This window comes from Salvelinus alpinus, chromosome 28 (assembly GCF_045679555.1).
Source record: "Salvelinus alpinus chromosome 28, SLU_Salpinus.1, whole genome shotgun sequence".
Taxonomy (NCBI): Eukaryota; Metazoa; Chordata; class Actinopteri; order Salmoniformes; family Salmonidae; genus Salvelinus; species Salvelinus alpinus.
The window spans coordinates 27,037,205-27,042,279 of NC_092113.1; the positions used below are offsets into that span (position 1 = coordinate 27,037,205).

At 44.1% G+C, this 5,075-nt stretch overlaps 1 pseudogene; it reads right to left on the minus strand.

The window, feature by feature from the left end:
• Positions 1-817: 817 nt before the first annotated feature.
• LOC139557572 (probable nuclear hormone receptor HR38) lies at positions 818-3,569 on the minus strand (annotated as a pseudogene).
• Positions 3,570-5,075: the final 1,506 nt, after the last annotated feature.

A 5,075-nucleotide genomic window follows, 5' to 3' on the forward strand; every position in this document is an offset into this window, starting at 1 on the left:
TCAGTCAACTTGACACAACTGTGGGAAGATTGAGTCAACTTGCATCCCTCTGATCACTTTCAACACGTAGAGTCCATGCTCTGACGAGTTTAGGCTGTTCTGAGGGCAACTCAATATTAGGTAGGTGTTACTAATGTTTTATACACTCAGTGTGAAACATTCTTAGATGCAAAAAAACATAATTAAGTTGTAATATTTGTTCTGGCTGCTCAATCATAGCTGCCATATTTCAGTGATATTTATACAACATCACTATCTGCAATTGGTAGTTCTCAACAAGATCAGGTACCCTTCTCAAATTTCCTTATGATTGTAACATGTTTCAGTCTCAATGCTCCAGTGGAGTCATTGTGGCTAAGCTATAACACCATGATAGTAGTAAAATCTTGAACCTGAATCTCAAAAATACCATCTAGCTAAGGCATAAGGCATAATGTACATACGAAGCAAGATGATGCAGTCCTTCGGCCTGTGAAATGTAATGACTGATGCAATTTTTAAAGTGCACTAACGCATGTTCATCAAAATCTAACTTTGTTTCCTTAACTTATTGCAGTCTGCTTTTGGTCCATGGCCTGTGTTTTTTACTCCAGTATAAATAATTAGTGCACACTCAAAGCCATACATCTGAAATACTGCACTAAAACACAAAACTATTATTGAAATGATAAAGTTAATTATCCTTTTAGCACCATACTATGGCCATTGCTAATGCACAAGAGGTCCTATTTTTCTCAAGTGAGAGTGCTTGAATAGCTTCAGAGCTTTTAAGATAGTATTATTCAGCACTTTCATGTCAGTCTTTAAGAGTCTTTCATTTGTTTATCCCTACTCCAACAGGGAGATCACTTCATAATTTATTGTCTCTTTAGCAAACTGTATAGTCTTCTTTCGCTCTCAGAAAGGCAGAGTTTCCATTAAAATTTTGTCCACTATGGGGGGTGGTGGGACCAAGTCCTCAAGCTTAAGATAGAAGATGCGCTGCAGGCCCTGGGTGCAGAGACTCCGTAGCTCGGGCAGTTTTCCCAGGAGGCGGGACAGGTAGTTGGGCCGAGTGGAGTCCGAGGCGCAGCTCGAGACGTGATCTCTGAGACAGGTGATGAGCTGGTTCTGGAACTCCTCCACCCGCTTGGGCTCCTTCAGGCCGTGGCGGTCTGTGGAGAATCAGGAGACAGAAAAGGCACGTGTGTGACCAGAAAGTGTGGAGAGCATAATTTTTTAAAATAGGACATTTATCATTATTCTGTAAGACAATAACATTATGTAAGCCTGTGAATCAAGATGTATGTATATCCAGCTTGTTCAGGCAACTCAGGTCAGGGTGAGCATAAAGATTGACTGCAGGCGCTATGTTGCAATGTCATACTGTACTGGATTATGGTGTGATGTCTCTTAACAAACCATGATAGGCTGGCGCGTAGGTGGGTTGAGCTCTCACCAGTGATTATGACCAGGGTTGTGAGGCAGGAGAAGGACGACATGTCCAGGTTCATGCGGTGGAGGCTCTGGGAGAAGTCCATGATGGAGTCTATCCAGTCACCGAAGCCCCGTATACACTGCATCCGGTGAAGCACCACTCCATTGCAGAAGATCAGCTTGTGCGTCTCAGGGTTGATCCTTGGAAAGAGAATATAAATAGGATGGATTAACAATTTCTTTGATAACCCATGATTGTTGCTTCTAAAATATCTGCACAATGTTAGATGTGGGTGCAATCAGTCCTGTCATTCATATTGTAATTACTGTATAATCCTAGCAATACAGTGACCAATGTCAATACAACACAGTTATAGCTCTGTATATGCAAGGTGGTCTCCTGAACAATTTTTTTTTTTTACAATGACATCATTTGGTTCTTCTTACCTGTATGCTAGTCGCAAGATGAACAGTTCCACGAAGGCTGACTCCAGTAGCAGCTCCTGGTCCTCAGAGCAGAAGGCAGTGAACCCAGGGATGTGCTCAGCCCACTTGCTAATCACGTCCATGGACGCCGTGAGGAGGTTGTAGAACTGTTTGACGTCTCCAACGTCCGCTTTCTCTGACAGACTGGCCACAGTCTCCTGGTACTGAATTAGAAAGGAAGGAGAAGAGTTAGTTCCATTAGGGGAATGCCCTGTATTATTTTGGTTAAATTTATGCTCCATCCTTAGAAAGAGTACCAACAGCGACCTTAAACCCAAAAAATAATAAGTCATAGACAGACCACAATGGAGAATTTGCAGTAGTCCTTACCTTAGAGTAGTCCAGTTTCCCAACACTAGGGTTTGAGTCGATGTGTGCCCTCACAAGAGAGGCAATGATATTAACTGGAGCCCCAGCAGAAGATAGGTCCAGGGCTGCTTTTGGCTTGGAGGGCAGACGACCTCTTCGACCTTTTAAGCTATCTGTTCTCACAACTTAGAGAGCGAGAGAGATCCAAGGTCAATAATGTCTTAGCAACTGAGAAAGAAACAGTAGTTATTGTGAAAGATGTGGTAGTAAAATGCATCTGAAGTGCTGGGCTCACCTTCTTTCACCATGCCTACTGCCAGACACTTCTGAAAACGACAGAATTGACAGCGATTCCGTCGCCGCTTGTCCACTGGACAGTCCTTGTTGGCAAGGCACACGTATTTGGCTTTTTTCTGTACAGTACGCTGCAAAGAACACAGGAAAAAAAAACTTAAAAAAGCTATTAAGTTCAGGCTAGTAATGGAGATGCATATATGAATTGTGTTTGCATTGCATGAAAAATGCATTATACACCAATTTATGAAATAAATTGACGGAAGAGAGGAAAAAGCTGCTCACCTTGAAAAAACCTTTGCAGCCCTCACAGGTACGAACCCCATAGTGCTGACAGGAGGCGTTGTCCCCACAGACAGCACAGCGACCCTCATTTCCAGTAGGGCTGTTCGGTTTCAGCGACATGTTACCTTCCATGAAGCCAGAGTCATCTAGGGTGCCTGGCTCCAGGGTTAGAGGGGAGAAAGAAAGCAGGGAGGAGTGCTGCTCCTGACTCAGAGAGAAGGGGCCTTGCTCAGCCAGCTGGGGCTGATCCAGAGGAGACAGATCCTCTACTGAGCCGGGGCCGTAGGTGAAGAAAGAGGATGTCTGTGATAATTCAGTCTTATCAGCCACCCAGCAGACCGGGCCGGGAGAGTAGGGGCCGGAGGCCGAGGCCCAAGCAGGCTGGGGCTGGAAGCCTGAGGTAGAGGGAGACTGGGCTGACGCCGGGCTGCCGAAACATTCAGAGCCACCAGAAGACAGGGCTTCGTCAAAGTAGCTCAGGGCAAAGCTGCCAGGGTAGCAGCCATAAATCTGGAAGTCATCCAGCTTGAAGGGCGATTCATGGACCGAGACTGTGCTAGAGGTTGTAGGAGCTATGGCGATCTGACAGGAGTATGCATCAAACTCGCCAGTGTAGGTGCCCACCAGGGAGTTGATGCTAGGCAGGGAGGGGGCAGAGAGCTGGTCCGTCTGGCTACTCACGTCCATGGCTAACCTGCAGGGAAGGTCCAGGCTCAGAGACAGTTGTAGAGGCTGTTATCATAAGGCTGAACTCCATGCGGGGGGTGAATGCAGGCCATTTCTGTTGAGTAAAGGTGCAGACAATACGTGAGAACATTTACAAAGGCAATTTTACAGAGGGCCTGTGTGAGCTGACTATAAGAGATACTAGAATCTACAGTCATGAATTTGTAGTTGACATCCTGTACCCCTGGGTTAACAATCCCTGCATGAGTTATGGAGGACTGTCAAATCTGTCTCATCTAAAGGCATGAAATGAATTAACTTCAGGTGCCAGATTCCCCCTCCCCTGCAGGACAAGCCACAACTTTCATAACTGTGCCCTTCCTCCCAACGTGTAGTAGGTAATGCTAACCCTTCTGACCCCGCCGGTAGATTCTGAGAAAACTGTCTCTCTTGTAGAAAGCCTTAGTTTCAGTTGAGTGTTTTCCCAAACTACATCCCCATGGGTGTAATCTTTAGCCATCATTAACGTTCCGTTTTGCAACTAAAACAAGTTTATTGGACAAATACAGGTAGGTCCCGCCCCATTTAAAGAAACGTTTTGCAACAGAATCAGCATAATGAACACGACACTGGAAATCCTTGAAGTTTAAAAACACACCGAACTACATGTCTGAGTGGGTTGGCGTTCAGAGTATGGACTCGGGCCATGAAGGAACAGGAGTGTAGATCCCCCACTGAAGGTAAAAGACTGATTTGAATGTCTCAGCACAACTAAAGTTAGGGAGACTCAAAGATGCACTATGCAGAAATCATTTAGCCATTTCCTGGTTGCTAAAGTTCTAATAGTTTGCTTAATTTTTGTTTATGTGACAAAACAAGCAAGTATAGTGTAGAGAATCATTGTACCATCTAAACCGCTGTCAAATAGCTTTTCCATAACCCAAAATATTGTATTTATCTGTTTGAAGCTGGTGTACAAAACCGAAAGACAAAAACAAATCTTAAGAATGGGAAGCATGGAAATAGCGCACATAGAACATATCTACCACTTAGACTTGCTTTCAATGAAGAGTGACAGATCGATAACACACATTTTATGTGAAATTGGTCAGGTCCACAAAGTTACATATTGCAGCTTGAAGTCTGTCTCCATGTAGCCACACGAGTATGTTTGTCTGACTAGTACATTGCTTTAAAAATAGTGTAGCTGGCAGTGCATTAGGTTGTGATGCACATCAGAGGAACTAAGTGGAAGCACATGTAGTACCTTCTACCTGTATCAACAGGTAAGCCACTGCATGCTGACAGGTGCATGTAGCATGCGTATAACTAAATAACTTTACAGTATGATGATTTGTTGTTTTGACTTCTAATGCAGCAATTCACTGTCAAATATACAGTAACTTTTAATTGCCCTCCTAATCACCTATGGATGGCATGTCTCTCCAGTTCTAAGGTATTTTACATGTATGCCTTTTAGATTTATGCATCTCAGGATAACATGGTTCTAATTAAATTACATTAATTTACAGAATGCGCCATAAAGGGGTGGCAGGTAGCCTAGTGGTTAAGAGCATTGGGTCAGTAACTGAAAGGGAACTGGTTCGAATCCCCAAGCT